At 43.5% G+C, this 25,644-nt stretch overlaps 1 long non-coding RNA gene across 2 annotated transcripts; it reads right to left on the minus strand.

Annotated features, from left to right (window-relative positions):
• Nucleotides 1-538: 538 nt before the first annotated feature.
• Nucleotides 539-25,428, minus strand: LOC135297774 (uncharacterized). 2 transcript variants are annotated; one of them, XR_010359720.1, is made up of 3 exons: nucleotides 25,180-25,428; nucleotides 20,632-21,410; nucleotides 539-673 (listed from the first exon to the last, which is right to left on the minus strand). It is a non-coding gene; the product is annotated as an uncharacterized LOC135297774 (long non-coding RNA). The 2 variants fall into 2 exon arrangements; XR_010359719.1 differs by lacking the exon at nucleotides 539-673 and having other exon boundaries at nucleotides 20,166-21,410.
• Between the last annotated feature and the right edge of the window lie 216 nt (nucleotides 25,429-25,644).

Raw genomic sequence — 25,644 nt, forward strand, 5'->3', positions numbered from 1 at the left:
GAGGCTGACAAAGTTCTTATGCTCACTATAGGGGAAACTAATTGACTGACACTTTCAACTAGAACAAGCAAAGAAATATCTCAGCATTATTTTCACAGATCACATTCTTCCCACCTCCAGCACTTGGTTTCTAATAAGCTCAGATTATTTATTGGAAAGGAATACTTGAATTTCCAACCAGACTGATTGAGGGTTGAGCAGGGCTGGCACAACGGGAGTTAGGACAAGGAAAAGAACCAAGTCCAGACAACACTGTAACACTGCCCACAGCCAAACATGCAGCAGCCACTGAGAACCTCACTGGCTGTTCCAATTACCATATACTTTGGAATGGCTACTCTATTTCTGCCTGTTGCCCATATTACTGCTCTACTTCTGATATTCCTTCCTCTAATAGAGCAATAAACATTTTTGTAACTCACTACCAAAGTAGTTCCTTATGTATCAGTTTAGATACTGTGGCAAACACCCAGGACGAGCATGTACACATCCAAATTACATTAATGAACAATCTAGAAATTAAATTCATGTGCGGATATAATTTGTGGTAGGATTCTGCAGTTTATTGGTGGCTTTAGCCTCGGTTATCTTTCATATCTGCAGTTGCCGAGCTGTATTTCCTTCATCATCTCTCCCAGGGGACTTCTTGAAGTACAATCTGGTCCAATATGCCCTTAAAAGCAAGAAAATATCCCATTAACCACTCCAGCTAGGCTTCTGGAGAAGCAGTCAGGACAGCCTCGAGCCAGGAATACAAGATCTTGCACGGATTTCCCTTACAGAGAGCAGATTTCCAAAGCTCTGCAGAGCTTGGGGACCAAACGTCTTGAGCCTTGCTCCTACCAGGGAAAAGAATCTTAACCCAAGCTGGACACAATGAAGGTTCTTGGTGGCCATTCAAGGAGCAGTGCAACCCTTTGATAACAATAACCACGTGTGTGCCAACAGGACCATGCACATGCAGAAACTCTGTGTGCATGCTCAAATACCTTGCTGAATCAGGGCCACAGTAAATGCATTCTTTTCATAGAAACATTTTTCCATGGACCTGATCCAAAGCCCACTGAGGTCAGCAAGAGTCTTTCACTTCAATAGGATTTGGATCAGACCCCGTGAGCACTTCCAACTAAAACCAGCACTGGAATTTGTGCATGCCCTTGCATTGAAACAATTTGAGCCTAGTTCATTGTAAACCCTAAACTCAAATACTCCTCACCTCTGGGAAAGCTGGGAACACAAGCTGGATCTCTACTTTGCTTTCAAAGGCCAATCCAAAAAAGATTCCAGCTCCAACGAGCATAAGCCTTCAGAACATTCATACCTGAATGAGTGACTTAATTTAAAAAGAGCTCAAATATCTCTGAGGAGGAAAGTTTCATCAGATCTTTCATATAGTACTGCAGGTTAAGTATAAAAATAATAATTAAAGACCAGCTGAAAAGGCATCTGCTAAGGAATGCATTTTAGGGTCTTCCTACAAAGATAAGGATTCTATTTCCTAATAGCTATATAAATCCATAAAGACTTATCTACGGTTTCACTGATAGATCATCACTGGAAAAAAGAGAGAAATCATAAAAGCATTCCACCTGTATTGCTGGCAGATGGCTTATAAATGTCACACAGCCTCAGACCTACTACTGGCTCATACAAGAGGTATTAAACTGCTGAACATCTGCTGGTAAATACACAGCAAACAAGAATGCAACTCAGAGCCAAACATCTGGTGAGTGTGGGCCACATCTCTGCTCATAAACTAAGCAATGTTTTCTGCTAATCATTAACAGAGTTATTGATTTTAGAAGTGTATCACACAGCTATAATTTTGTCAGAGAGTAGACCACATAAGTTGTTCTTTTTCTGGTTGTTTCATTTTGTCTTATTCCAAAAGTCCGTAAATTGACGAGCGGGACAAAAATTATAATTGACATCATCTGTGGGAAATATTTCATAAAACAACAGGCCCAGATGTAGGATTAAAGCCATGTGGTAGTAAAATACCACACTGAAAAAAGTCCAGGTTCCATGATTTCTTATGAAAACAGATGTGCTATTACTCCACTCTACTTGTTTTTCAATGCTTTTTACTCCAAATAATTCTCTTTTTTTTCCTCTCTTCTTTTTTTTTCCACAATTGCACTAGGGAGAGATCATAAATTGATTGCAGATGGCAACTTGTACTTCAAAATCCTAACTGTCACAATCTTTGAAATAAAAATAAATGAAACATTTTGTGAAATTATATTGAGCCGTGTTAAAAGTAATGAAGATTATACAAACATATGTCTTTTTGTCATTTATACAGCACCTTCAGGCATGACAACCAGATCTATTAGACAATACTTCTCTCCCTGGGAAGTAGTTATTTTCCAAGTGCAGGATGTACTGAAATGTAGAAGGTAACCTATAGCCTGAGCACTCCTTTATCCAAGCCTCAGGATGGTTGGAACCTCCTGCAAGGCAGAGCCAGGAATGCACATCCTCCATTCCCTCACATACAAAGAGGCAACATGGAAACAAGAGGGGATTGTTCCATGCATCCTGCTTTGTGCATCATCTCATACGAGGACATTCTTGACACACACATTGTATAAGGGCTCTGTGAAAGACACAGGCTTGTATGGTTTGAATCCTAAGTTGTCAGTGCTGTGCAGGATGGCAAACAACTGTATTTCTTCCTAAATGACTTACTAACATATGGAGCCCATTATGATGCCACTAATTACAATTCATTAAGTTCTGAATTTATGCAGTTTCACAATGGAGTCAGAGATTCTCCATTTCCCAGTTATCAGAGATTTTGCAAGACACAATAAAATAAAGGTCTGAGTGGACTCCCACCCTGTCACTGTAAGGTTTTCATGCAAGGCCATTTTTGATAGAACTGATAGGGTTTGGTGCTGATTGCAGAGGGATCAATTGAGGTGCTTAGAGTTAGGATTCCCAAAGAAAGAAAGAGGAGGAAAGACCCAAATACTCATTTGGGACAGGAGATGTTCATGTCCCAGTGTACTTTGGGGGAAGCTGTGAAGGAAATGAGAACATTGCTCAGTTAAAGGGTAGCCCCTTTCTTGACTCACATAAAGGAAAATTAAACTAACAGTAGCAGGTGAAGAGGCAGAATGAAAGATTTTTGGGGACCACAAAAACCATTAAAAAACACCCTTAAATGAGAATAGGAGCAAAACCAAATCCCACTAAAAGATGGGGGAGCAGTCTGAGAAAGAGCACTATTTTTTCTATTAAATCCTTATATCCAAGAGAGTTAACAGGAATGCCTCCATTATTTTGTCTCCCTGGCAAACCATGCAGAGATGGGCAACCTTTGCCATCTGGCTCTGGAAACTCCACATCCTTGCTGTGGAATATTTGCTCACAATGCAGCACTTGGGGCATCCCTTCTTCAGCAGCAAAACTTGGGCAGCCCTTTACACACCAATCCAGAATTCCTTCTGCCAGAAACACCAGGAGTAGCCAGACTTGGTTCAAGACATGGAACGTGCACTTGTATCTAATGAGAGACATGAGAGCTTCCAGAGGCTGAAGTGCTGGTTGAGGGAGAAGGGGTGGGATTGAACTGTTGCTCAGTTGGCTGGAATAAAGGCTTTCCAGCAACACGGGGAAGGCTTGGAGGAAGTTCACATCAGGGTCATTTGCTTTTTGTAACAGATGAATCTGGAATCCCATGAAGCCTGGTACTCTGGAGCATGGAAATTCGCAGCTCCAGTAAAGCCCCCGTGGAGGGACAGCAGTTTAGCACTCAATCTTCCTCCCTAAAGAGACAAGGCTTGAATCCTCAGTCAGGAAACTCCATTCCTCACATGGCTTGAGCCTACAGGCCAAAATACCAGGCAATGTGTGCTGGATGGGAAGATTTCAGACAAAAGAACAGTACTAGAAGGTCATGGAGAAAGATTGCAAGGGCTTTGCAGGCCAGGTAAGCACTGCAGCAAGAGCTCTGTTTGCACAAATATTTACATGGGCTCTCTCCATCCACCCTCTCCCTCACCTCCCAGCTTCCCGGGAATGACTCTGGATTGCAAGGAGCATCACTGCACACACCAAATTAGAAAAGAGCTGCTTTGAATGCTCCTGAACACTTGGTTTTAACCCATCATGACCTGTCTGTTCTGCCTTCTGCCACCTCCCCTCCCACTCCTCTCCTAGGAGACTTTGCTTTACTTAACCCACTGTAAAAATGACCTTGACCATAATATTTACTGATTGTATGAAGTTTTGGGGTCAGCAATGAATATTGAATACATTATTACTGCTTTTCCTCTCTATAGTTTGTGGTTCAAAACAGACAACCCATTCTTTCTCAATCTACAATTATTTCAAACTGAGGTGGGCATTACAACCAAAATTCAGAAGCTATCTCCTCATTTGAAACCTATTTTCCAATTAAACAAAAAGGTCACTAAGAAAACACACCTTTAATACAATGCAGTGCCCAGATTAAACAAAATAAATGAGGCACCTTTTTGAACATGTTTTTAAATTCAAGACTTCCTTAAGGCTGGGACCTGCCATGCTTAGCTTTCAGCAGTTTCCAAGCCTGCAGAAACACTGAAATAGTATTTCTCTTACCTAATTATAATAAATCTCCCCTCTCAAATAAGACATAAATAAGTCTCATAAAATCTTCACTAGGGACATGATATTTTGAAAATCAGAATGTGACAGGGTTTGTTTGGCAGGGTTCTGGGGGATTTTATTTTTTTTTCAGTACAGTTTGGGCATTGTACTTATAAATTATTCTTATTTGGTCAGTGATATCGCCTTGGTACCACCTGAAAACCTGCATATCCTGGCCAGTTGGCTGCATCCACCACAGCAGCCCGAGAAAATAAATCAGAGCAGATCAGAGACTATGAAACCAGACATGATTCAGGAGGTGAGGAAAAGAATAGAAATAAAATTATCCATATGAACACGAAGCAGAGCAGAGGAAAGGCCTAAATTAAGATCTTGATCAGCTGACTCCTGGCCCAGTTTTCTATGAGACAACTCCAAGAACTATCTCATGTTTTCCCATAATGGCTCAGGAGGCTGAAAATGTTGCCCAAAGGAAGGTCTCATAGTGCTGCACACTGAGTCAGACACAAACCAGAGGAATGTCACATTTATTGATTTAGCTGGAATATTTAGAGATTTTAAGGGTATTGACCTTTTTTATGGCAGCAGTTTTATCCTTTAAAAACCTGCTGCTGTTCCTGAAAGAGCCAGCAACTTCTCATCCTTCCAGTCTTACTCTCACACACTGGAAAAAGAAAGGATGTGTTTTAGAGAGATTTAAAAGGTCAGAGAAACAGAAGAACAGTAAAAATGGATGCAAGTAGAAGTTTGTTCCTAAATCAAGATGTGACCTTCACTTGAACAAGGCTGAATTTTTCAAGTTTCTCTTCACTTTCAGGGGTTTCCCTGTAGCATGTAAAAAGCCTGGAAATACATTAAATTTCAAAGAAAACTTTTCTGAGCTCACACTGGATGGGCAAACGAGGCCATGGGCTCCTGAACCCCCAGCTCAAGGCCTGGCCTCAGCTGCTACCTCACTCCACAGCTTGCAGCAAGAAGGGAGTGAGAAGAGGGAACCCGCCCAGCCCTGCAATCAAGATTCTGTTTCATCATCACTAAGCCTGCTGGTATTCCTGCCAGAAGCCAAAACCACCCCACTGAGCTGCCTGGAAAAAGGGTGGTCGGTGCTAGAAGAGGATTTCAAACACTTGAGATGGATGAAAGGAAGCCCACGGCCATTAGCACTGTTGGAGACACAATTGTTATTATTAACACCATCTGCAACATGGACATTTTGGTCTTTGATGAAGGAAGGATGGAGCTGGAGACCACCAGCAGCAGCCTGGAGTGGGTGGAGTGGGGAGGAAACATACCACAGTAGCAGCAGCCACAGAATTTGGGATCAATGGCGAGGAGGATGGGCCTGAGCAGGATGCTGTTTGCTGAGCAGCCATACGTGCTCCTGGGCATTGGATGCTCCACGCACACTTCACTGGAGCAAGGGGAAACAACAATTCTTGGAGATCTAGTTCTGCTCTGAATTAAGTCCAGCCATTGTAACAAATCATGCAGAGATTTGTGCCTATCAGCAGCTGGTCAGAAGTCTCAACAGCAATCAGCAAGAGAAAGTGACATTAGCAGAATCTGCAGTGAGACAAGGCTCTAGCACCAAAAACTACATTCGATGCTACTCAAACATCCTGAACATCCTGGTACCAACTGAGGAAGGCAGAAAACCAAAACAAGACACAGCATTGCACATACAATTCACACCAACACAAAGAAGCACACCAACACCATGGCTCGTGTTCCAGGCCTTGGGAGCTCTCTTCAGCCACACAGCAGCCCCTGACCTGCAAACAGAAACATGCATTTGTCCAAAATAGAGCAGCCAGTGGTGGCAGGACAGGCAGCACAACCCTCAAAACCATCAGTGCTGCCAAACACTCCCATCTCCTCTCTTTCCAATGCTAACATTAACTGCATTACCTCTGGAAAAGCCATAATTAGCTGACCCCACCTTTTCCATGCTGCCACTGGCCTCAGCAACACCCACAAGATGATGGCACTGAGATATCAACCACAGCTCCCCACAAGCTGCATTTCAAGGCACAGCAAATGCCAGCCCTTGAAGCCTGTGGGAAGGCACATGAGCTGACTGATAGGCAGCTGATAACACTCCATGGCAGAGCACTGCTGGATGTTCTGCTGCCAGGTTCCAGCCTGGAAAGGCCTTCTCACTCTCCAGTAAAAGAGCAGGGTCTAGGAAAATTTACTGCAAGACCAAAGTGACCTGGATGCTAGAGATGCTACAAGACTTTACCAGTGTCTCTTCTTCAGAACCAGCTGCTGAGGGGAGGAAAAAGACCTGTTTGGAATAGGCTGGAGGATAGCAGCCAGTAGCAGAGAACTTATGTATGTTTAACACCACTTTCTCAGTCACTGCCATGAGATCTTTCTGCACCTTTATAAACTGACAGCTTCACTTGTAGATCTTGGTATCAGAAGTGATTTACTTCACCTTGCTATTCTTTTTTTTTTAGGTCATGGATGATAGCCTGGACTGCACAAGGCTTGGAAAAAGACCTTTATTGGGCCATTATGACCTCCCCAAAGGAGCCAAAGATAAACAAGTCCCCTGTGTAAATAAGGTTGTTTTAGCTGGCCAGTCCTACATGGTCTTCCATGTCAAAAAGCCAGGGCCAGAAATGACCTTGTAGCAAAGAAAAATCAGGAATTATAATTTTTTACATATGAGGGAAAAAAATGCATAATGTCTCAGTTTTGACATAGCACAAAACTTGTCGTTGGCAGGGGACCCATGTCATTTGTCAGAGCAGTAATTTGTGCTCTTGTGTAACAACAGCCGCTAATGGGAAGCACACTCATCGCCCCAGCCCCGCCGGCCACCAGCGCTGCATTTGCACAGAACCTCCAGCCCCGAGTCCTGCCCGGAGCCAGAGCACCTGGGCTGAGCCCTCACTGTCCCCCCACCCCACCAAAACCCCTCCTCACATACAGACCCGGGGTCATCAGCTCTCTTTGTTGTCTGGCAAATCCGACCCAGTTAAGTGACAGGGTCCTTGAGGCTGTTTCTAGGCTCATTTCTTTCATGAGCTTTTAAGAAATACAAAAGCCTGTGAAGCCATGCACTGGATGTCCTGCCAAGAGTCCCTTGGTTTGAGAGCCTTGGGCCCCTCTCAGAGGAAAATTCCCATCAGTCTCATTGCCCACTGAATCTAACGAGACACTTCATGATTTAAATATCACCAGCAAAGTTCAGTCAAATCTAGTTCACATTTTCCTGATCCAGAAAGAAGCAGAGAGACATGCAAAGTGTAGTTTCTTGGCAGTAAATTGAAGAAATATTTTTTCACCCATTTCACCTGATGCACAGCCAGCCTTGAGCAAGGGTGCAGCAACTCAGTTGTGTGAATTCTCAGGAAAGCAGCCAGGGGTATCTCAAGCTCACTTCTCCCCATCCCTGACTGCTCAGCTACAGCAGTAGCTACATGGGATCTGCTGCCCTCCTGCACATTCCTGTTCTAGCAGCAGCTTTTATTTCACCACTAACAGGAGATCAGGCAGCCGAAATGCTCACTCAGTGGTAGCATCCCATATCCTCTCTAAAGTTCATCAATTCCACTAATTTCCATTTCCTAGCAGAGTGTAGTACACTTGAACATTTCACAGGGTCACAGCTTGTGAGCCCAACTCCACCTCAAAGTATTTTAAGTGAGATTTAGCCATGTGCAGAGGATTACTTATCGTTCCACATGGAGATTGAAGCATTCCACAGAATGGGTAAGGTTGAAGGGACCACAGTGGATCACTGAACCTCCCTGTGTGCAGGATCAACAAAACCACTGGCACAACAGATAGGTCAATATTAGAAGACAGCAGTAAGAAGCAAAAAGATATTTAATTCTGGGTTTTGAGAGATTCTCCTTATAAACAACTACAGGAGATGAAAGCTGCCTGAGAAAAAGCTGCTAAGGAGTGGAATAGTGACACTTGAACATTTTTTTGCATAGGAGCACACCAGCCATGCCAAGACAATTCATCTTGGAATACAGCAAGGGAATTTGCTGTTCTATGAATATCACCTCAGCAGTGAGACTCTGGCAATGATCCCAATGCCCTTGCAGGTCACATTTTTTTTCTGTGTAACATGTGGCACTAAAGGGTTTGTTTGTGCAAGGTGCACAGTCCTCCTATTCCATTTAAAACCAGGTCTAGCAGAGCACAGCAGATCAGAGAAGTATTATTTGCAGAAAAAAGATTTCTTTTCTTTTCCCAGTTTCAAAACCTGCAGTTATGCACTCCATTCAACAGACTAATAACAACTTAAAAGTATATTTCTGTTTAACCAGCTGAGCACATTCCTGACCAAATCTTTGATTAGCATTTTACATCCCTTTTTTTTAGTTCCTGCCTGTTTTGCAATGATAAGTTCTTTATACATTTCTAATTTGCTGGCAAGCACTGGAATCCTTTTTCTTTGGTCTTCCCACCTATGCTAAGCTCTACAAGACAAAACATCATAACTGCTCACCATCAAGTGTAGATCTAGATCACCTATAAAAGCCAAGAAAAAGCAAAAAAAAAGCTGAAGAATTGTCCAGTGCTGGCACACTGTAACTCTGTATTTGTATCAGGATCCTGTCAGAGTAACATTCTCACTTCTGGAACGCAGCTCATGGGATGCATTCAGGGCCTGCAAAAAGTATCAGTCTTGGGTATTATTTGCAGTTTCTATGGACCATTGAAAGTTTGAACAGGCAGCTGGAGAAGCCTCTGGAGATGTTTCCTCTCTAGAGCTCTTTCTTTTTCTAAAATTGTCAGTTTGCTTACTTATTATTCATCTGAAAAGTCACAATAATTTAATCAATGCTGGATAATTTCAAAACCAAAGGAGCTTACACTTTCATGACACTATACACAAACTCACATTTCCCAATCTGTCTGTTGGTTCAAAGCACTAAAAACCTGCAGGATATAAATCAACATAATACGTAAAGCTTAGCAAGAGTTTCATTGAGTATTATCACAACTACAATTAGTACAGGCAGACTTTGTGCTGTGGGAACTAGCAGAGGTGCTGTCAGCTTTTCACCTGCTGGCCACTCTCTCAACTCAGCCAAAGGAGAGATTGCACTCAGAATGACACCCAGAGTGGCATGGGGGCTATAGCTGCATTTTTTCCCCAGAGGAATTACACGGAGCAATCCTTTAACGTCTTCAGAGCTGCTTGCCCCAATTCCTACAGCTGCAAGGTCCATCTGCCCCCCGGTGTTCAAGCCCTGCTTTGCTAAAACAGCAGCACCATCCCCAGACTGACAGATGCTGCTTGGCTGAGAGGATGATTCCTTAAAGGATGCATTCAGCTAGAGGATCATTTCTTTACATACTGGGGTCCAAAATGTGGAGATCTCTCTCCCCTCTGAGGTGTCTAGAGCCCTTTCCAAGCATCCCCTTTTTGTGATTGATTGTTTATTGTTTTGCAATGATCTTTTTATTCCAGAAAGGTTTTGTGGTTTTCCTTTTCTGTTCAAAAGCAAAAACCTACTGTTGATGACTTATTTTTGTTACCTGCTTGCCAGAGCTGACTCTCTACAGTTTCTTGTCTTGAGTTAAACAGCTCTGCACACACCTTGGTAACAGCCAGTATGTCAAATACATTACAACCATTTTTAACTATCCATTCCCTACTTTGAACTGCTTTCACCTATTTTAAAAGCATTTGGAAGAGAGCAGCACTGAAGCACAGATGGCATCATTAGAAGTAAACATTGGCCAGGATACAGTACAAATACCATACTGTGGCATCTGCTCTAAATTTAGGGTACACCACAGTCAAGTCAATAACATGGCTTGATATTGGTTTACCTTTTAATGAGATCCACAATATTAGTAAAATAGGGGCAGAACAACATGTGAGACCCTTAGCTGGTGAGTAAGGTATCACTTCTTGAATGCTAACTATCTGGCCCAGGCTCAAAATTAACTTTTAGGCACAGTCTGGATGCACAGTTCTCCACATCCCAGTCCTGCCAAGCCAAAAGGGAGGTAGGATTAGTCAATTTATTAAGCTGGTGACAGCTCCTCTGCACACTGACCTGCACCAGCAGTGGCTCTGAGTAGCCCTCAGCTTCTCCCCAGAGGAACAACAAGCCAGCATTTCATGTCTACATCTACCTCTGCCCCAAGGTTTGGTAACCGTGGAAGCAGCAAAGGGCGCAATAGTGCCTTAAAACAAGCCCACCTATAGGCTAATGATAAGAATTTTAAGCACAGAAGTTATTTAGGAAGGCTACTGCTGGGGGATTTGGGAGAAATAAATAACTAGATCTTATGTTTCTAATGTATTCCTGAAATGCAATGCCTCCTGTGAATACCTCAGGGTGCATTGCAGATCTCAGCAGTTTTTGAAAGAAGCCTTTTTGCCTTCTATGCTGGCAAGGGTACAATTTTCAGAGCCCCACGGAGAACCAGACATGCCAATTCCCAAGACAACCCCTGCAGGAACTGTCTACCCCATTGCTTCATGCAGATTTGAGCCTTTCTCCCCGGGTTCTGCATGGGCACACTGCAAGGGCCAACAGGGCCGTGGTACCTGCTTAGCTCCTTGCCAACAAAGCCAAAAGAAAAGTACAGCAGATGTCTGTGATCCCCACACTGATGATGCCTTTCCCTTCTGTGGGGATGGCCTCCAGAATTACAGCTCTTCTGCCTGCATGCACCAGGGCTCATCTTCTCAGTGCAAACACTCTGTGATTTACGAGGGCAGAGGCAGAAAGCAAACCCCTTCTGTTTGTGTACACAACTAACCATCGGTTTGACTTCTGGCCATGCACAAAGTTTTGCTGTTTTACTGCCCTCGATCAACACAAAATAAAATGTCTACAGAGAAATTGCTATTCATAGCAAAACAGGAGTTGCCACCTAAGAGTTTCTGTTGGATTAAACAGCCAGTCCATTATTTTCTTCTTCATAGCTATTCCTTGTGCATTTCAACTGCTCTGTTAGACAGCTCTTCAGGGATTAAGGAGTAATGTTTCATTTTTCACTGATCCTTAACAAAATACAGCAAAAGTATCTACAATATAACAGAAGGGGTGCTGTCATTGTTCCAAGCATATTATATTTTAGACTAGCTGAATAACCTTTTGGGAGCCAGAATGCTGATTCACACATAAAATGTTACATTCTCTTATCCATTAAGCCACATTTAAGCAGAAATGCATTCCCTATTTTGGACTGGGGTTTGCTCATCTGTAAAGAAAGGGACTTTATTCTCAACTGGGGGGAAAGATGAGCTAAGAATCTCATAATATTTTTCTTCCCATTACAGCTGGCCAGGCCATTGAGTACCTCAGTTACATTACCCACAGCATTAGGTAAAGCTATACTGAGTCTCACCCACTCCCTCCCATTGTATGGCACTAATGGCATGTGAGAACTCAAAATGCAATTATTCTCCTTCTTTTCCTCCCAGATGGGGCTTTACAGTCTCATCTGGTTTCAACAGCAAGTATTTCTCAATAAAATGCTGCTGCAGCAGAAGAGAGAGAAGTGGGGCAGGGAATGAAAACGACCCAGTAGTTGGGATCACCATCTTCCCTCCTTGATCTGGAGGGGTCACCCCACCTTCACTGTCACCTGCCCACAGCCAGGCTGCAGTCCCAGCTCGTGCCACTCATCTGTCACAGCACTGCTGCAAAGGCTCTGTTTGGGTACATGCTCAGACTGGACCAAGTCCCAAAGTCTACGAAAAAACTTTCTGGTTCTTTCTCACAATCTCTTACTAACCAGCACATTTTTGAGAGTTATTTCAATAGGAACAGCCATTCAATCATTAGGCTGCTGGCCTTTTGAAAATCTGCTCTGAGTCACTTAGAATCTAATTATCAGTGGTATTTAAATCATCGTCATTAAGAGAACCAAAGATGTTTTCTGTAGAGATTCATTTCTGCCTCCAGATTTGTTTCATCAAGCAAGAAGAGGATGTCAAGATCTCCACAAAAGCAGATCATGGAAAAAAAAACCAACCCAAGTTTCATACTGAGCTGCAGAACATCAGAAAACACTTAAAGATGTTAAGGCTCGAATAATTATGTAGCAAAAGCTTTTACATAATTTGTGTCACCACACTTAAATCTAAGAAAAACTTCAAGGGCCTCAAATATTTAAGATGCATTTAGCCAGAGTGTTGGAACTCGGACTCGCAGGGAAGAGAAGAGTAAGTGGTCCAGTCACCAAGCCAAGGCAAACTGCACCAGGGGAAAAAAGCTGAAGTCACATATTCAGGCTTTATTGCATGCTAAAAAATTAACAGAGCACGACACTCTTTGTCTGTGCTGCCAGCAGTCTTCCCATGGATTTCCAAACTAATGTGAATTTCTGGTCAGAACAACAAATGGGAAACTGTAGCACCAACCTCACACTATGGTGTAGGTACTTGCATTTCAAAATGCAGGAGAAATTCCCAGTAGTGCAGCCTGTGCTGCAGTTCCTATCCCAGGGGGCTCCTGCAGATGAGGGGAGCTTTGCTGTTGGTTTCTGCAGGGCTGGCTCAAGTCAAGTGTACTTGTGCAGGGTTTGAGGCTGTGCATGTCCTGGGCTGCCTGGGGAGATGAAAGCCAGCCAGGACCAGCACTGCCACCTCTAATTATGCTGAGCAGCACCATTCCATAGGAATCATCCACCCTCTGGCAGCAGGGCCTATGGATCACTTCTGGCTCAACCCAGCCCTTTTTACTGGCAAATACTCCCCATGCTCACCCTCTGCTCAGGAGAGAATTTCATCCTCCCTTTGGGTTTGGTAGCAAGACATCCACTCTCACAGACCTTACAAGAACAACTAAATCATTTTCTCTGTCTGGGGCAGGTTTGGCACACTTCTCCCCATCAAACCCCCCTGCAAGTGACCTTTTCCACTCTTTCAACATGAAGGATAAAGGAAACAGAGACTAGCACATATGTAAGAATAGACTCTCAAACTGAAAGTACGTGGGTTTCATCCTGGAGAATGACTCTGAAATTCCATGGCTCTTGTTGTGCAAATGCTGTCACCTCAAAAATGTTCTCAAGGTAAAGAGCAAAATAAAAAAGACAGAAACATCCAGCAATTTGACTCCAGCTGGTGTTACACAGGCACATTTCATTCCCAGGTCAGAGTCAGCACTGATAGAAGCTGGAACAACAGCCTCTGGCTACTGCAGCTATTAAAGCTGAGGGGCAAATGCCCACCTTCCTTTGGCAAAAATGGGTGTCCTGGTTTTGCTTCCTGGAATTGAAGAAAGCCTGTACCTGCTGAAATCCACAGTGTCAGAACTTCAGGGCATCTGCTCCAAATGGAAATCTTCATTCTCTTCCCATACTGCCAGGGCACAAAGCCTGAATCGTTAGGGAGACAGCTCTTTAAGGAGCAAGGGAACAGGTTGGAAAAAGAGCCCTTTTACTGCAAAAGATACTGGAACTGAACCCTGACCAGGCCACTGAACACTGCTCAGCTGCAGTTTTCTCATGGCAATACCAGAGCTCCTACTCAAAGGCAAAAACTCCTCTCTTTATTGCAGTTCTAATCAGCAGGAACGTGGTGGGTTCCTTTCCCAGCATGAGCTGTCTCTGCCCACATCTGCTGCTTCTCCCAGCCCCCAGTGAAAGAGAAAAAAGGAAAAATAGTTTATTAAAGAAAACAAACCCAAAGCTGTGCAACTGCTGTTTTAGCCCCACTGGAGGAGCTTTTGTCTAGTTTTACAGGGCCTAACATGTGTTCAATCAAGATCAATTTCTGAGAAGATCTAGATGGAAAACAATCAGGTGTTATCAACAGTATCACTGGAGCAACATCAAAGCCTTGCCTCAGTGCATGAGCCTTGATGCACCCCAGCTGCTCCAGACAGAGCCGAAAGAAAAACTCCAGGACCTGACAGAGGTTGTGAGACACCTTGTAAAGATGGAGAAAATTAGCCAAGCAGGTGCCTGATGTGGAATGTTTCTAGAAACTCCTGCCTCAGAACTGAGATGTGTAGGAATAGTAAAAATAAGGGGGAAAAAGTAAACTACAGATGAATTCTGTAAAAAATACTTTTAAAAAAACTCAAATAGCCACAAATAAGGATTCTGGAGATGGTCTGTCCCACAGCTGTTTGTAAGGAAGTGCTCCACACAGACCCTGGCACTAATCCCTGCTGGACACAGGATTATGCCCATGGCTGGAGCTGATTTAGAAGAAACACAGATCTGCTGCAATGACTCAGAGGAAACTTGTACAAATTGAAATTGCTCATGAACTAGGACTTCGTGCTGGGGTCACAGGCCCTGCTAATTAAATGCAGCCACAATTAACACTGCCCTGACAGACTCAGTTGACAGCAGGGCTGTCCCAGTCCTTCTCCCATCTCTGAACAGTCCAGGTTGCCTCACCTTTCGTGTCACTGCTCTGCCTAGAGACAGAGGGGAAGGAACAGGGACAGCGAGGCACCCAACAGCTCTAGAGCCTCTCTAATGGCTTGGTGGTCAGATGCAGCTTCTATTTCACCTCTGTTCACCTTCTATTTTCACTTCTATGCCTCTTCTTGGGCATGTGAAACTTTTGTGTGGAAAAGGTTAAAAATGTGGTTTGACATTCTGCTGATAGCCCAGGAGAATCCACCCTAAGTATGGAGGGAGACTTCCAATCAGTGCCCACTTAGAGATAAGACATCCCTTGGAGCTAAGCAGCACATCTCACTCTGCCATGTGTCTCCCATCTGAGCAGCTTAGGCTCCACAGCAGACTTAATCAGTTCCAGCTGGGACATTTCCTGTCTCCCCACAAGCTGCATTAACCCCTTCTTTCTTTCCTTCTTTCCACAATTCAGAGGATCTTAGAACGCAGTTCTCCCAAGCACCCCACAAACAACATTACCCCTTGTTCCTACCATTTCAAACATCCCAGTATCACTCATGGCTCAGCCAGCACAGGTTTAACCCTGGCACTGTATAGGGCTGGGAAACTATAGGTGTCTGATCCAAGATGAAGTAGACTAGAAGAGAATCTTCACTGCAAACCACTTAACTACTACACATTTCTTCTTAAAGACAGCCTTATTTTCCTGGATTTATATTCAAGTATGTTTTTGAATTAGATATCCCCTTTTTTCCTCTAAGACACATCCCCAGCAACAGAACTAGCCTCAGTCAGAAACTCTACCCTTCACCCACATCTGCTTCATGTTTCTAGTACTCTAACAATGTTTGCAGGACAGGCCACCAGAGAAGTAGGCATACACTTCCTGTGATAACGAGCCAAAAAGCAAAGCAGGGCATAATCACCTCTGTGCTCCCAAGGCACATCTTACAGCTGGCATCCCTGTGAAGCTGCTCCAGTCAAATCACACAGAGAATTCACAGGACAAGTATCCAAATGGGGCGGTGCATCACCTTTCCCAAAGTCAATACGTCTTATGGGCCCATCTGGCTTCAGGACTAATATTAACAAGCTGTGCCACTCACTCTGACCTCCCCATGACCACTAATTCCTTCCTATTCTTACTATCCACTCATCCCAACATGTATTAGCCAGATTTCCCCCAAGCAGACAGGATACACAGAAGTGTAATCAACACCAGGTGAGGTGCTCCTGCTTCCTAAAGCCTGCCTTGGCCAGGCTGGTGTTTGTGCCAGGGCTCAGCACAAACCCCGTGACGCATTCCGACATCCAGGGCCTGCAAGGAGCGCGCTCTAAAATAAACACAACTTTGCTTACTCTGTATCCTGATCTTCCACCAAGGGCTTGGGCTCTGCCCAGGAGGCAGACACACAGACTCAGCTGGGCACAGAGATGGGCTTGTGGTTGAGGCCCTGGTCTGGGAGTTGACACAGCTGGGACTGGACCCTGCTCCCTGCCATCTTCCTCCGTGACCTTGGACAAGTTGCTGGTTCCTCTGGGCCTCAGATTTCTCCTCTTCAGAATGTGATGCAGATCTCTGGGTGCACTTTTCCTGGAGGGACTGACCAGGAATTCAAGTCAAAATGGAACTGCTAAATTGCATTTTAACCACAGCTCCCGGCATTTAAGGTGGCACCAACTAATGCAGATCCTCTGGCATGGACATTGTAACTTAGACAGATGACATTGCTGCTAGAAGGCAATCTGCCTTGGAGGACAGGACTGGAGTTCCAAATTACATTAATGAATTATGTGACAAAAAACAATATCCAAGAATATTCAGTAAGTGCAATATCTCTGCACTGAAGTGGGAATACTCATTTATGGCTAGAAGAAGAGGTAAGGACTGTGCAGAAGTGCTGCCTGCATGAAGAGAACCAGGCTTTTGAATAAATAAAGCCCTAACCATCACCTTGGAACACATAACCAGGAGTAAAAACTGTGAGGCAAATGAAGTGCCCACTTCATTCAGCTTTTGCAAGACCTCAGCTGAATAATTATGCCCTGATTTGGACCATTTAGAGAAATTCCAGAGAAGAGTCATGGGAATGGTCTAAAGTTCAGAAATCATGAGCTGCCAAAAAAGACTGAGAAACTGGGGTTGCTTTAAGAGAAGAAAAATGGACTGCTGAAAAAAGGGGAAAGAATTAATCCACGGTGGTCAGAACAAATAGAAATATGATTAAGTTACACATATTCAGAGGATATTCATATTCAGAGGAAAACATTAGGAGTAAAGGAGTAGTGAAGCACAAAAATGTTTTTCTTGGACAGAACATCCACCATTAGGAGAATTAAGGCCAGGTTAAATGAAAATCTGAAATTAATGACATCATTGGGTTTGATCCTGCTCACAGTGAGAGGATGCCCTAGAAGAACTACATCCCTCTCAGCTGCATTTTTTAAAATTATTTTTTAATTTCTGAAGAAATTGGTCACCAATGGAGTCCACACCATGGACACATTCATAAAATGGACACACCTGAAACTTCTCAGGGTTTGACTTTTCCTCAAGCCTGGTTCCAGACCCTCAGTTTTGAGGAAGAGTTTCACCATAGCACGTTCAAGATGGGTGTTCAATTGTTACATTACATCTTCCAGCCAGTTACTTTTAAATGTTTGAAAAAATAGATTTTTCCTTTTAAGCACCCTTGGTCAGCAAGATGTGTATGGAATACAAGATGGACTGTCATTAATTGTGCAATGCTAAGCGGCAAGTCCAGTGCCACGGAATAAAACCTCTCAAGGCAGGTATGTTCTGGAAGCAGAGAAGAGAAGGTTGCCTCTGCAAACACCTGAGGCAGGGGTATTTATAAGAGACAGACCACTCCCCCATGCCTGGCTTAACATAACTGCAGACAATCACTCTACAGCATGGAGAAAGCTGAGTTGGGGGCTGCAAATTATTGCTCCTATGGATATATTCTTCCTATCAATGATATGGTTGATACTCTACCCACTCTGACATTTAGACACATTTAGGAATCTACTGGAGAAATTGCTAGATTGTGCCAGAACAGCAAGTGATCTTTGAGCAAGTGCTGAGAACAGAGCTGCCTGCACAAGGTGCTCAGAGCCACCGAGCAAACGCCATGGAAAACCAGCAGGAGAGGAGTGTGCATGGAATGTTCCTTCTTCCACCAAGAGTCTTGCACACAGATACTGAGAGATGAACTCTCACAATGAACAGGCAAATTCTCATTGCTGAACAGCCACTGTGCTCTCATTGTAACACTCCTAGCTTCCTCCTCTGCTCTAGCCACATCCATAATTTTTAGACTCCCCAAAAAGGAGGAGAAACCCTCCCTTCATACCTCCTGCAAGGGCCAGCAGCAGCAGGGAAAGCATTTCTTGCACTGTTGAGGTGAAACCCAGACTGCAGCAGCCACCTCACTGCACGAGCTCTGCCTCAGCATCTTAACCAGTTTCCATGTCAGTTCTGTGAGAGACCACTGTGCTTCTACTGAAATAGAACCAAGAAGATACTTTGACTACATTATTAATAATTAATTAATATTATTAATTACATTATGCCACTGTGAAGGTTCCAGAAGGAATCCAGAACAAAACTGAATCACACACTGATGCATCTCAATGGCTGCAGCTGATTGAGAGCAGTCATATTTGTAAAGCACCAACAAAATGACTTCTGGAGAAACAGCCCTTTTAAATGCCAGTAGAGGATAAAGTGCCTATCTGGGTAGCAAGCACAAGATCAGAAACAAAATGAAAGCAGCAAAATTCCCAAAGTAAACTAAGGAAAAAAAAGCAAGCACCCCTTTCTCAGGGCATCATAAATAACCACCCCTCTGCTCTGCTGCTTTCCTTCCCCGTTTGAAAGGAACAAACATTTTAAAGCTGCAAATGCAAACAAACCCTACAACTAAAGAAGGGCCTGGGGCGCAAAGATTTGGATCAGGACTTCTCTCAATACAGAAGTTCAGGCAAGCTTGAACATTTGGGGACCATTTTCATTTATGTGTTTTTTCATTGCCCTGATCTTCAGCTCCCTGGAAGGTGAAGAGAACAGCAGCTATTTCTGGTTCTAACTGTATGACTTAGTTCTCAAAAAAAGAGGAAAACTTTTGGGAAAGGTCAGTGCAAGGCTGCATCTGCTCAGCTGAAAAATGCTTCTAGCCATTTATATGGGTTATACACAAATATTTACTGCGTTTTCAATCAAAAACAAATATTTACTATTCTAATTACAGTAGTGCTTGGCAAACATGATGGTCTGCAAATACAGAGCATCTTCCTAAGGAAATATATCCTCATCCACTGAAGCCAAGGAGGGCAGAAGAAGAAAAACCTCTCCTTCAAAGACAGGCTGAGAGTTGGAGTTGTTCAGTCTGCAGAAGTCTCTAGAGAGACCTCAGAAACCCTCCAGTGCTCAAAGGGGCTACCAGAGAGCTGGAGAGGGACTTTTGACAAGGGCATGGAGTGACAGGACAGGCAGGACAGGGAGGAACCGCTTCAAATTGGGAAATTTCAAACTGGGAAAATTAGATATTAGGAAGAAATGTTTCATCACGAGGTGGCAAGGCCCTGGCACAGGTTGCCAGAGAAGCTGTGGCTGCCCCATCCCTGGAAGTGTTCAAGGCCAGGCTGGACAAGGCTTGGAGCCACCTGGTCCAGCGGGAGATGTCCCTGCCCAAGGCAGGAGGGTTGGAACTGGATGATCTTTAAGGCTTCTTCCTGTCCAAACCATTCAGTAACTTTATGAATAAGGGATGATTTTTATAATTTCATTTCCATCCCTGAATGTCAACCAACTCAAACAGAATAGGATCTGTTTAGTGCATGCTGAAATGCGACTTTGACCGCATGTCATGAACTGATGGAAAGTTTTGCTTTCCCTCTCTGTTCTCTATGGCTGAGGGTGCAGAGCACACAGTAGAAGCTTCCAAAGCATCGATATATTAGAGAGGAAACCCCCACATGTTTTAATAACTCACAGCTACAAAACATCAGTCGAAATGGCAAGTGATGTGGTCCTTAATTGACCACGGCAGATTTGGAAAGCTGGAGAAAGCACTACAACAGTCAGGTTAACTAAAAAGGTTCAGCAGTCATTTTTGTTCTAGCTAATATTTCAATACAGAGGAAAAACTTGAGAACGCCTCCATTTACAACACCTAAGAAGTTTTGGTTTTGGATGACTAAACTATTGATTTCTACTCTGGAATTCTTCATAATGATGTCTTTAAATATTCAATAAACAGTAAGGTTTAATTTAAAATGATCAGTTCTACATAAGTCATGGTGCAAAGAATGTAAGGTTATAAAGAATTAACTATGAATACATATTCATAGACAGGCAGGAAGTGAAAAAATAAATAAGGAAAGTTCAGCAATATATACAGACAGGTCCCTGATCATCTTAGTCCTTATATTTTGGGACACAATGAGGTCTTCAGGCTTCAAAAGACTCCATTAAATCCTTTAGAAAAGTGACCTGGGCTCCCCAGATAAGTCTGAGACAACCCTGAGTTAAGGCAAGTACAACCTAATCAATATACTTTCCATTTGGTGTGCCCACAGCACACTATCCATCACCAGTAATGGAACTGTGCATTAGAGGTTTGAGGTTGGACAGTCTTAGATTTCTTCCCTCCTTCATCTCACCATAGAAATCTCAAAAAACCTGAGTAGAGAGAAGGGGAGGGAGTTGCTCACTTTGAATCATTCGTTACCATAAACCTGATGACTTGGATTCCAGTTTGGGACAAGCGTGTCATGAGACCTGTTGAAAAAAGGTCTGTTCCAAATAGACACACACCCATCTGGATGGTCCTTCTGGTTTTGTCTTCATTTTAGGTTTGGTTTGGCACTCCTGGCGCTTGTTATTTCACTTTTCAAAGAAAGCTGCCAAATGTGGACAGTGGGTGTGTCCTGTTGACATCTTGCGGTGCGCACAGTATGTCCATTTTGCTGATTGTCAGGGCAAGATGATTAAGACCTTAAAATCAAGGGAGATTTTAGCCTGTGACATGTGTTGAACAGCAGCAGTGTTTGTTGAACAGCAGCAATTAAGCCTCATTTCAACAGTCAAGGATGACCACCTCCATCACTCTTCCTCAACCACCCTCCCTCAGTCCCCAGCTGGATCATTTGTCTGGGTCCTCCTCCACCCACCAGGATTCGGCACAGCTCCAGCCAGAGCAATACCAGCAACCAGACTGAGCTAAATCCAAGGGCCTTCCAGCCCAGTACCCTGTGTCCAGCCACGGCCAGGAAACAGCTGTTTAGGAACAGAACAAGGCAGGAGAATTATGCTCCTTGCGGTACAGTCTCCAAGTAATCAGCAGTTTAAGGAAATAGTTCCTGATTTCCAGAAGTAGACTGTTCCCACAAGATTATGTGCATCCAAGGCTTGGTGTTTCCTCCCAGCCAACTGGCAGAGGTTGGATCTTCAATCTGTCAACCCTGAAACACTGCAGAATAGGCCAAATTCTCTGCCAATAAAAAAAAAAATCAGTGACATTTCACCAGCATGAAAGATATTAACATTATATGAGTTCTTTGGAGTCCTGTCTGAAAATGAAAGCATCCTAGGGCCCAGTTCTCATGTAGACAGAGGATCTTTAAATCATAATAGCAATGAGGAAAAGATTAGAAGCAATCCTGAATTTTATTTGGCTGCCCCTGAGGAGCCTTAGCCCAAGTCTGAGAGAGGTTTCGTTATGAATTTAAAAGCTAATAGATAACCCCCAAACATTAATCTCCTTTTAAGCACCACACATTGGACACAGTACTAAGAAAACCAAGGTTCAGATGTGAATATATTAAAGAAATTAATTTAAAGTGTTGCAACTAACTATCCACATGGCTAAAGTGATTTACAGCAGCCACGAATACAGCCAAGCACCGATAGGAAGAGTAGCACACACAGTAAAATTATACAGTGTGGTATAATATTCATTAATCTTTTCAAGAATTATTTCAGTATAAATTACTTCAGTGACTCAGAAAATCCCTGCCAAAACAGTGTAACATATATCACACACCACACAGAGAGAAAGGGACCAAGGTATGGGATACTCTTATTAAAAGCACAGAATAATTTAAGAAGGGACCTCTGGAAGTCATCTACTCCAACCTCCAGTTCAAAGCAGGTGTAATTAGACCAAGCTGCTCAGGGACATGTCTAGCTGAGTCTTGAACATTTCCAAGGCCAGAAATTCCACAAAATTCAAGTCACAACGTTAGAAAAATCATTTCATTTAAGTTGCAACTGTCAAACACCATTATTCCTCCATTACAGCGTGCCCATTACATTTACTTCCCACCATTTCTGTTTCTTATTGCTGTTCTGCTGAGACTCCAGAAAATTATTTGATGAAGAAATTCTTTGCAGAGACCTCCCTCAGCTTCTGGAGCTGATATGACAGGGAAAAGGACAGGTTCCTACCTCAGCATTTGTCACTTGAGCAAAAACATTTGTTATAAAAAGCATCAAATGAGGCAGTATGTATAGAAATGTCGAGGGAAGGATTGATAACTTCCTCATGGATTGCAGGTTTTGGGCACCATCACTCTGGAGGGGCACAGGAAGAGGCAGGCAGCAGCTACAAGCAGCCTGAAACTGCACTCCAGCCCATCCACAGCCTGGCTCACTGCAGCAATGTACCTGAACAACTCAGACCTCAGGGTGCACCTGCCATTTCACTTGTTACTGCTCTTATCAGAATTTTCTCAGGGCACTCTGGTATTCATCAGGGTTACTAAGACATAAACTGTGCTAAAATAAGAAAGAAGAAATTGAGAAATCCAATTCCAAGACTACAAAAACACGATAACAGGGACAGCAAAACACCTAGACTGTAACCAATCACATATTCTGAGAAGTACCAAAAGACTACAAAATAAGAATACAAAACATGTCAACAAGCAAAGGCACCAATAAGAAATACGTGATCAGCATATACAGGAGAGTTATAATGTATAAATAAGTACATAATATAAACAATAAATGGCTTCTACTTAATCATATTGGTTAGTTGGCCAAGACTCCTGAATTTCCCACAGCTCACACCCCACACCAGAAGCTCCCCAGATCTCTACTGAGATGTTGTTATTGGACAACATCCAATGTTGTCTTCAAGTAGATTCAGTGATTTCAGGCAGAAATTATCTCCTGCTCCAATCAGGGGTTTGTGGCACACTATCTTAACAGACCACAATGTCATTGTGATAAAAGCAAAACCCAAAACCAAACAAAGCCCATCAAGAAGTCTGGAGTTCAGGAGTGGCCAGGATGAGTCACAAAGTGATACACTTTGAACAGTAAACCAGCTTCAGGACCCATGTACACACAGCTCAGTGTCCCTGCTGATCCACAAAGGAACAGAGTAACTTCAAAACCTTCTGGGTTGGACGAGTGATTTCTATCTCCCTGCCCAGCCCAAACCATAATCTGTTTCAAAAGGAGGGACTAATTGCATCAGGAATCAGTCAGAGCAGGCAAACCATCCCTAGAATTTCCATTGTCCTAGGCATTTGACTGCACAAGATCATTCCAAACAATCCTTGGGCTGTGTTCCTCATCACCCTGCAAGCTCCATCGGTTGGGAGGGATGACTAAATACCAGTGACAACAGCAATAATGGACCAAAGAGAAGGATGATCCTGTAACTTGAAAATGCCTCTCCCATTTTCCTCAAACTCCCACCACTCACTCTTATAGTGAAGGGAAGGGTATCTGTGAAGCAGAACCAAAAATTAATTTAGAAATGTATTACAGAGTTGCAACAAAAATCAGGTGGAAGAAACACATCCTCAGCTCATTATTTGAAAGGCTGGGAAGGATTCTGGTGCTTTCCCAAGCACAGAGACATGGAAGGCAGCTCAGTTCATCAGTGCTACAGCCACCACCATCACAAATTCCATCATGCAAATTTTTCCAGTTTCTTATTTCAGTCAAGTTTTCTAACTTCCAAGTTTTCTAACTTGTGCCCCCAAGTCCTGCTCAGCTCACAGGTTGCACAGAATACTGTGAGCTGGAAGGGACTCCCAAGGATCCTTGAGTCCAGCTCTTAAGTGAATGGTTCATACAGGAATCAAACAGAGATTTAATCCACAGGGATCCGAGAGAAAGGATTTTTGCAAGGCATAAAACGAGTTTTTGTAGAATAACAACCCATTGGCTATCACTTTGCACACAGACAAGCCATAGTCAATGCTCCAGAAATTAAGTGTATCTTAATTAGCCTGGGTAACTAAAGAAAAATGGAGTTTTACATCCTAGAACAAAGGATTTCAAGCCTTTCCTTCTAATCACTACCAACAGCATGTACCAACACCTGCATTAATTCTTCAAAGTACAACAGAAATGAAGGTCAGGCATTTGACACTTGCAAACTCATCTGGACCAATAAACGTCTGCAGATTTTGGTGAACCTGCTTAAAAAACATGTCTAAATGATGTCACCCTTTCTCTGAACCTGCAATATCCTGGGATTTACAACATCCTCCCTGTACTGGAATCAAAGCACCACTGCTTGTTCTGATGAAAGCTTTAACTTCACAGACACTACCCCAACAACATGCCATCAGTTTAACAAAAGGCTCAAATATCAGACTGCATCACAAGATCAGCCTCACGTTTCCTTCCTGCTCAGCTGCAGGAGCTCTCACTGGTGAGCCACAGGCAGAGGGCACACAGAGCCACTCAGAGCAGGCTGGCAGGCTCACCACAGCTCTGCAGGGCTTATTTATCATTATTTATCATTATTTATGCACCTGCCTGTACACCTGTACATAAAATAAAGCCATCCAGAGGCCATCATCCTTACAAAGGGTCCTGCAGAGTGTGATATCATCCCAAACAGATCTTGGGACTTTAAGAGCCAACACAGGTCCCGTAAGACTCACTCACCATTCTGAATTACCTATTAATGCTGCATCATTTCCAGGAGCTGAAGTGGATCTCATCTGGGAGCCATTTATAGACAGCTAACAGCAAATGGGCTAATCAAGACCCCAGACTTTCAAAGGAGCATTTTCCTGAAGAAAAAGAAACCTCTGATCTCTCACTCAGCCCAAGTCAGCAGGGCTTGCTTTCTCTCCTTGCGACTGTCTTCCAGCTGCACCAGGCAGAGTTGCCAGGCCTCACCCTGAAGACTCACAGGACAACCAGGGCTGTAACCACATTACCAAGACTTTCATTCTTACTCCTTGCTCTCAGCAGTCTACCCTTTTCAAAGGGAAAAAGTTCTGACATACCAGGAAACTTTGTGCAGAGCAGCTGAACTCCAGTCCTCACTGGTTCCCCACACTCTTTTCCTCTTCCTCAGGAGGCACCTTCACAGCAGCAGCTTTCATCCAGGCAGTATTCCTCAGTTTAACATCATCACCCTATAAAAGGTCCCTGCCTCAAGCTCAGAAGTGCTCCAGCTCACTCACAGAGCAGTATATTCCCAATTCAGCCTTTCCTCAGCTTACAGCCCTCCATAAAAGCAGCATCAGCACACCACTTACCCACCAGCCCTTCCCTCCAAGTCCAGCTCCTTCCTTGCTCTGAAACCAAGTGCAGGTGTGGCCAATTGAGCAGGACTGGCCACACTTAGAAGGTGCAAACACCTCCCACGTCCTACCAGCGACTAGAGGGGATTTACTTTCAGATTGCTTTAATAGAGCTGCAATAAGGAAAAGGGAAAAAAGTGTATTTGGTTATATTTTAGGCAGCCT

This window comes from Passer domesticus, chromosome 3 (assembly GCF_036417665.1).
Source record: "Passer domesticus isolate bPasDom1 chromosome 3, bPasDom1.hap1, whole genome shotgun sequence".
In the NCBI taxonomy this organism is placed as follows: Eukaryota; Metazoa; Chordata; class Aves; order Passeriformes; family Passeridae; genus Passer; species Passer domesticus.